The 8,186-nt window shown below is 36.3% G+C and overlaps 1 non-coding gene across 1 annotated transcript; it reads left to right on the top strand.

The window, feature by feature from the left end:
* Nucleotides 1-486: 486 nt before the first annotated feature.
* On the top strand, nucleotides 487-593 carry LOC141687805 (small nucleolar RNA R71). The gene has a single exon (XR_012561286.1). It is a non-coding gene; the product is annotated as a small nucleolar RNA R71 (small nucleolar RNA).
* The last annotated feature ends 7,593 nt before the right edge of the window (nucleotides 594-8,186 follow it).

Consider the following 8,186-nt stretch of genomic DNA (forward strand, 5'->3'; position numbering starts at 1 on the left):
ACTCCTTGCTGATATGGTGGCTGAATAGCATTCTGATTAATCCCCCAGCTGAAATTTGGATGATTTCTGTTATTAGGATGATAGGTCGCTGGCACAGGCTGCTGTTGTCGCTGAAAATTATTCACATACTGATCAGATTTGTTTACAAGAGAACACTGATCCGTAGCATGAGAACCTGCACAAAGCTCACAAACCATAGCTATTTGATTAACTCCATACGTAGCCAGAGAATCAACCTTCATTGATAGCGCTTGGAGCTGGGCTGCAATAGCGGTGGCTGCATCAACTTCCAGAATACCTGCTACCTTGCCTGACGTCATCCTCTGAGTTGGGTTTTGATGCTCATTTGCAGCCATCGTCTCGATAAGATTATACGCCTCAGTATAGCTTTTAGCCCATAAGGCGCCTCCAGCTGCTGCATCGAGCATGGGCCGAGATTGGGCCCCCAAACCATTATAGAAACCAGTGATCACCATCCAATCCGGCATTCCATGATGTGGACATTTTCTCAACATTTCCTTGTAGCGTTCCCAAGCCTCGCACATAGATTCTGTAGGTTGCTGCGCAAACTGAGTAAGAGCACTCCTCATAGCAGCAGTCTTTGCCATCGGATAAAACTTCACCAGAAACTTTTGCGCAAGATCTTGCCACGTAGTGATGGACCCAGCTGGTTCAGAATGTAACCAGTCTTTAGCCTTGTCCCTTAGTGAGAATGGGAAAAGCCTCAACTTGATAGCCTCATCAGTCACGCCATTATACTTAAAAGTGCTGCAGATCTCGACAAAATTCCTTATGTGCATGTTGGGGTCTTCAGTTGCCGCTCCTCCAAAAGAAACAGAATTCTGCACCATCTGAATAGTGCCCGGCTTAATTTCAAAGGTGTTAGCTTGAATAGCCGGATGAAGGATGCTTGACTGAATGTCATCAATTTTAGGCCGAGAAAAATCCATAAGAGCTGGATCAGCTTGAACAATACGATCTCCCATGTTTACTGGTTCTTTCTGCTCAGTTCCTGAATCCGAATCCTCAAAATCTAACTTTTCCGGAATATCAAGAACTTCGTCTGTCTCCTCAGATGTATCTAAAGTCCTCTTGCGAGCACGAGAACGAGTTTGCATAAACGCTTGCTAAAGTACCTGAAACACAACCAGAAAAAATAAGTAACTACTACGTCCTAATCACTGAGTCCTAATGACCAATGATGGTAAGTACATAAACTAAACAAATACGCCGAGTCCCCGGCAGCGGCGCCAAAAACTTGTTAGGGCGAAAACATGCGCTAATATTCACGCAAGTATACGCGTTCGCAAGTAATATAGAATATTTTCTAGTTCGTTCCCTCAGAGACTCAGACTAAATTATTGTCTAATTAAACTCACTCACCAATGTATGATTACTTCTCAATGTTAAGATAATAATACTTAAAATTGTTGATTAAATATTAACTATAATTAACTACTTAATTAACCACTTAATTAACACTTCAATTTATCAATAATAAAACACTCGTGAGATCACAACTTCATTATTACTTCCTTCTATAGCCATTGTTATTACCTTTAGCATGTGACAGTGATGATATTAATCGAATAACACGAAACTGATAAAAGCCAACTTTCATTGTACTAATACCATTCTACCAAGCATCCACAATTAAGATAGAAGTCGAATAGTCATCAATTATGTTGAGTTCCTATATGTCTACAGAAATTGACAACACAACGTTTTAAGCACAAGTTATTCCTTTTTGATTACATAGGGCAAATAAAACTGTTAGAGTTACCCACTAATCATGCACAACGTACATGAACCTATGCTAGCATGGCAAGTTCTAAATCTCAAGATCCACCATCGCTTCACAAGAGATTAACACCCTATCTTATATGTTCGCGACGCACATAAGACGAATACGCACAACCAATACTAGATATCAAGCAATCATCACACACTAAAGTATTAAACAATTAACTAAAAAATTCCATAATAAATCCGTTGCAACCCCATGATCACGATTAGCCCATAATAGAACTTATCGCCATCATTGGTTCATATGAAATCATGATAAACAAACACAAGAAAATAATAACTAAACTAATTATATTAAAACAGAGTACGTCACAAGAGTAAATAAGTCAAAGCAAGAAAACTAGCATCCAACGTTACAACGAAAGAAGAATCACAAGAAAATATGCTTCCTCTTCGTTGCGGTGCGCTAAATCGGTCTTCTTCCTTATCTCCTTCGCTTCTTGCGTAAAACACAATCTTCTTCTTCTTTTTTTTCCTCGTGAAAACATCTCAAATCTACTTATATAATAGTCCCATAAAACTCAGATTACATAGAAGTTGGAAGCCAAACAGAAGTAGAAGTCTAAAATAATTCAGCAAAATTCCCGACCCTGCGCGGCCGCTCAGCATAGCTGCGCGGGCGCGCAGGCCTCCACTGGAAAAAATCCAAGTTCGCTCCGTTTCTTCGCCGTAATCTGCCCGTTCCTTTCCTCTCGCAATGGTGAACACATGCCAAGGCTTATTCTTGATGATTCCTCCCCCGAAATACAACTAATACCCTGAAATGCATAAACACTAGAAAAACGCATCAAATATACAAAATACTTGATTTCAAGACACCAATTTAAGCCATTTTAAGACGTTCTAAGTGGTATAAAATGCCACTTATCACACTTATCAGTACCGGTAAATAGTTATATTTTTTAGAGGAAATCCAACAGTGTTCTATAATGTCGTATTAAATTAAAATTTAAGGAATGTTGAATAAATAAGTAATCTAACAATATTCTAGTGGTGCCTCCAAAATACTAGCACATTCATTACATGCCTCAATTATAAGGTACTATTGTGCATGTCATATAACATTTATTTTAATAAAAAAATTACTTACCTCGCTTTTTACACACCTCTTTCCTCTCATCATTTATTTTTCCTCTAATTAAAATTTAAATATATTATTAGTTAATTAATAAGGCATAAATATAAGGTAAGTTGTTGAAGTTTAGGTAAAAAATATTATCCTATATCATTAGAATATTATATTTTATAATATTTATAAGGTAATTATTAGAAAATTATTGTACTTGCTTAGCCACCCTGGTCATCTTGATACATCGTCAACTCGTGTAACTTACGTACTTGGCAATTTTGTGAAAAAATAAATGATTGGTAAAGTTATTGACGGTGTTTGGTCTTCCCTTGATCACATGAAGGCGATAAGTGTTGTATCGATTACATTGCTTCACTCACAATCATACAGTAGGCTTCTTGTGAGTTATGTCTCCTCATCTTCACTACTTTTCCCTATACCGTATTTGTTTCTATTATAGCCGGACACATGCTTTATTTTCTGTTGTCACATGCATGCATATATTCTTATGTTTTTTCCCAACTACTCCCTCTGTCTCCCAATTGTTATCGTTTCTGAGAGAGTGTCCGACACGTATTTTAAGATGAAGAAAAAGTATAGTTCGTTAATTTTTTTTTAAAATTTTATTTTTCTGAATAAAAGTTTAAACATTCTATTTTTATTCAGAAAAGGAAAATTTTTAGAAAAAATTATATAACTATACTTTCTATTTATCTTAAAATGCGTGTCGGACACTCTCCCAGAAACGATAACAATTGGGAGGGATGGAGGGAGTATATTATTGTACTTTAGAAACGGAATATTTACAAGTATATCATTTAGGAACATGATGTCTTCAAATATGAAGAAAAGTACCATTTCTTTTGCAGTGGCTGATATCTCAATGGGAGCACTAGTTTTAAAATGATGTGCTTATAAGTATTTTATTTTTTATAAATAAGATTAGTTTTGAATTTATATATTATATATTATTATACTTGCTCAAATGAGAATATAATTATTACGAGAACTCAGATCTAATCTCAGCCACAGATCATTTATACACAGATTCAATTCTAGCCACACAAGTTATATTTTAAAATTTAATTTTCTATATCCCACCTCCTGCACTCTGTCTCTTCATCTCATCACCAAAACTCCATTTCCCGTTGACATATCTTTATTTCCAGTGAGCTTTATTATTTTACGACGATTTTATTCTTCTCCGACCAACTATATTGTTTCAGATCTACTATTAACCCAACAGTAGTACTCCACTCTCTCTCTCTCTGCCTCTCTCTCTCTCTCTCCCTTTCTCGCCGATCTGTTCATTCACTTTTTCATTTTCTGTCAGATATGTTCATCGGTAGAATGTCATATTATAATAATTTTATAAGTGATGTTGCTGTGTGGTTGGATGTGTGATGTTGGTGGTGATCTGTATGTAGTCGATAATGTTGACCATGGGTTAATATGATAATTTTTGTTTTGATGTATTAATTGGATCCAGTGATTTATTAAGATATTGATATATTAAATATTAGTGTTTGTGGTGATGGTGCGTGATAGCGATGAAGGCGGTGTGATAGAGGTGATAGATGATGTTATTGTAGTGGTGAAATTTGTAGGCCGTGGTTGGAATGTTTTATAATGTGATTTTAGTGTTTATTGGTGGTGATTTGTGATGGTTGAAGATGATGTCGTGGTGATTATGTTGGTACAAAGGTTGTAGTTGGTGGCCGTGGCCAAATTCGGTGGGCAGAATTAGCGGCCATATGCAATGATTTTAGGTAAGCGGCAGTGATTGTTGTTTTACGGTGGTGATTTTTGATTTTCCAGTGGTGATTTTATGTTTGCTGATAGTAATTTTATGTTTGTCGGTGGTGATTTTCTGGTGATCGCCGGAGGTGGCGGTGGCTGGAAATGGGGGTCCGTAGTGGCTAGACATGGCAGCTTGTGGAGTTAGAAACAAGATGGTGATAAAATGTTTTAATATGTAAATTAATGTGTGTTGAGAGATTAATATAAGGAATAAAATGAAGGATCGCGACCCTTTGTCCCGACCTGGTTAGAATTGGATTTCATATCTCATAATAATAGGGGTTCTCATTTGAGCGTGTTAGGCCTTTAATCAACTGTAGAGAGGGGTGTGAATATAATTTAATAATTAAAACGAAATAACATACACAATTGAAAGAACATTTTATTATTGATGTATAAAAACTGATTACAATACTCTCTCAAGTGATGAACAAATATCCTTGAGAGCTACTAGGTCATGTGAATAATTTAACAGTGTTCGAATCACATAAAGTATAAACCTAATATGTGCTTATATATTGCACAGTTACACAATCAATAAGGATCCTAATACAATACAATAAGGAATCTGTTGTGTATATGTTGTGTACTTGATGATTTCATGAACAAAACACCTTGGTAGATTTTACTTAGTGAAATTATGTAGCACTCGACGAATAAGGTTTATAGTCCCGATGGATGACTCAATATAGTCCCGACGGATGATGACTTATTATCCACCGAGTGAGTAGCTTATGTAACAATAAGTCTGTAGCACATTTCTGCATACACATTGTTTAGAATCTGTAGTAGTACTTAAGTCATGTTGACTTTAGTTAGATATGCAGAATAGGTTGATTAATTGTACATAGATGATGTCTTGTAATTCTGCATAAGTGAAATGAAGTCAAGTGCCTGATTGCTACCCGCCGGATAAACAACAATGAATTCGAGGGATGATCAACAACCCGACGGATGATCAACAACCCAACGGATGATCAATAACTCGACGGATGATCATGAACCCGGCAGATTAAGAATTCAAATATCTGTTGACAGTGATAACACAGTCACATGCGTCGAGTGGATGTAAATGGAATGTGGTAGCCTATTCAACTGGGTTTTCGAGAACAAAGAAGCATTGCCATTTCCATGATATTATGAAGATATTCAAAGATGCTGGAATAGAGTAATGAAGTAGCATTGTAATAGACTACATAGTTTTTGTTTTATTATCTCGCTTATTACTTTGTAATCTTGGTGATATATAAACCAAGAAGTAGCAACTAAGGAACGATCTGAAAAACAAGCAGAGAAACATTTGTAAGCAGAATTCTTAGCATATCTCTGCATTCTTAGTTGTTCAATATTTTTAAGCAGCTGTGAGCATTTTGCACACAGGGTTCTCTCGATATATAATATATATCTCTGGTGGAATCATTCAAATCCACCATAAAGTTTTTAAAGACTCTTGTTTTTAATTACTTGTGTTTTGATTCATTTAAGTAATTATTCCACATTGTGCTAATCAATTCACACTTATATATATATTTCGAGTTAGAACATTTTTATTTCAAGAAAAAGTTTCAAGAATTCCATTCAACCCCCCTTCTGTAATTCTTGTCATATTGTTAAGGGACTAACAATTGGTATCAGAGCAAGCTCTTAACTTACAAAGAGTTTAAAGATCAAAACAATACAGCAAGATGAACAAGAAGGATGTTGGAGTCAAGATTCCTTTTCTGGATAAAGATAATTTCCATCATTGGAAGGTAAAGATGCATCTTCATTTGCTTTCTCAAGATGAGGCCTATGTTGACTGCATAGAAAGAGGCACTCATGTTCCAATGAGAGCTGCAACTGGAAATGAGCCATCTATCCCCAAGCTAAGGCATAAATGGTCTGATCCTGACATTGAACAAGTCGGGAAGGATAAAAAGGCCATGACTATCTTGTTTAATGGAGTTGATGGTGATATGTTTGACAACATTATCAACTGTAAAACTGCCAAGGATGTTTGTGATACAATACAGATCATCTGTGATGGCACTGAGCAAGTTAGAGAAAACAAGATGCAGCTACTGATTCAGCAATATGAGCATTTTCATAATGAAGAAAGTGAGTCTCTCACTGACATCTTTAGTAGGTTTCAAAAACTTCTAAATGCTCTAAAGCTGCATGGAAGGGTCTATCAGACAAAAGACTCTAATATGAAATTCCTTAGATCTCTTCCAAAGGAATGGAAACCAATGACAGTCTCATTGAGAAACTCACAAGATTATAAGGAGTTTACTTTGGAGAGACTGTATGGCATCCTGAAAACATATGAGCTTGAAATAGAGTAAGATGAGAGGATGGAGAGAGGAAAGAAGAAAGGAGGATCCATTGAACTAGTTGTTGAGTTGGAAAAAGAGAAGGAAGTGAAGATGGAAGCTGTTGAGTCAACTTTAAGGGTCTGTGAAAGCAAGGGCAAGGGGCTTGCAGTAGAAAGTGAAGATTCTTTGAGCCAAGATGACATGGAAGACATTGTTGAACATTTAGAATTTCTTTCCATAAGATTTGCCAAGCTCAAGTTCAAAAAAAAACTTTGGAGCATCCAAACCAAATAGAAACATGGTGGATAAATCAAAATTCAAATGTTTCAAATGTGGCTTGGCAGGGCATTTTGCCAGTGAGTGTAGAAAGTCAGATTCCAGCAAGAAAAAGTTTGAGCTTGTGGATTATAAGCAAAAATACTTTGAACTGCTCAAACAAAAGGAAAGGGCTTTCATAACACAAGAAAATGACTGGACAGCAGATGGTCTGGATGAAGATGAAGATGTCAGGTATGTTAGTCTAGCCCTAATGGTCAATTCTGATGAGACATAAACAAGTTCTTCAAGTAATCAGGTAATTACTACAAACCTTGCGCATTTATCTAAAGCTGAGTGTAATGATGCTATAAATGACATGTCTCCAGAGTTATGTCATTTGCGTGTTACACTTAAGTCTCTTACTAAAGAAAATGCTAAAATCAAAGAAAACAATTTGTTTTTTAGTGAGAGAAATAATGTGCTTGAGTCTCAGTTCATTGATTTTGAAAAGTTAAGAATTAAGTGAAGATTGCCAATGAGGAATTAACTGAGTCCTTGAAGAAAGAAGAAATTTTGAAGAAGCAGCTCGAGCGTGAACATGAGGTGATTAAGGCATGGAAAACATCTAGGGATGTCCATGCTCAAATCATCAAAGTTCAAGGAATTGAGTTTTTCTGTGATGAAGCCTGGAAAAAGAACAAAGAGAAACTAGAACCAAATTTGGTGGATGGAGTGCTAACAGATGTAGACTCGACGGATGATGAGGATCATCCGTCGGATAACAAAAAGTGTTATCCGTCGACTGATGAAAATCCTCATCCGTCGGCTGTAAGCAAGCCTATCTGTAAAGCCAAACTTGTTAAGTTAAATGAAAAGTATGGATCTGTTTCCAAGAACTTTGTTTCAGGAGAATCGAGTCAAGTTAAGAAAGGGAAAAAGGCTAATGTTGGTCACATGAC

Source organism: Apium graveolens, chromosome 9, assembly GCF_009905375.1.
Source record: "Apium graveolens cultivar Ventura chromosome 9, ASM990537v1, whole genome shotgun sequence".
Taxonomy (NCBI): domain Eukaryota; kingdom Viridiplantae; phylum Streptophyta; class Magnoliopsida; order Apiales; family Apiaceae; genus Apium; species Apium graveolens.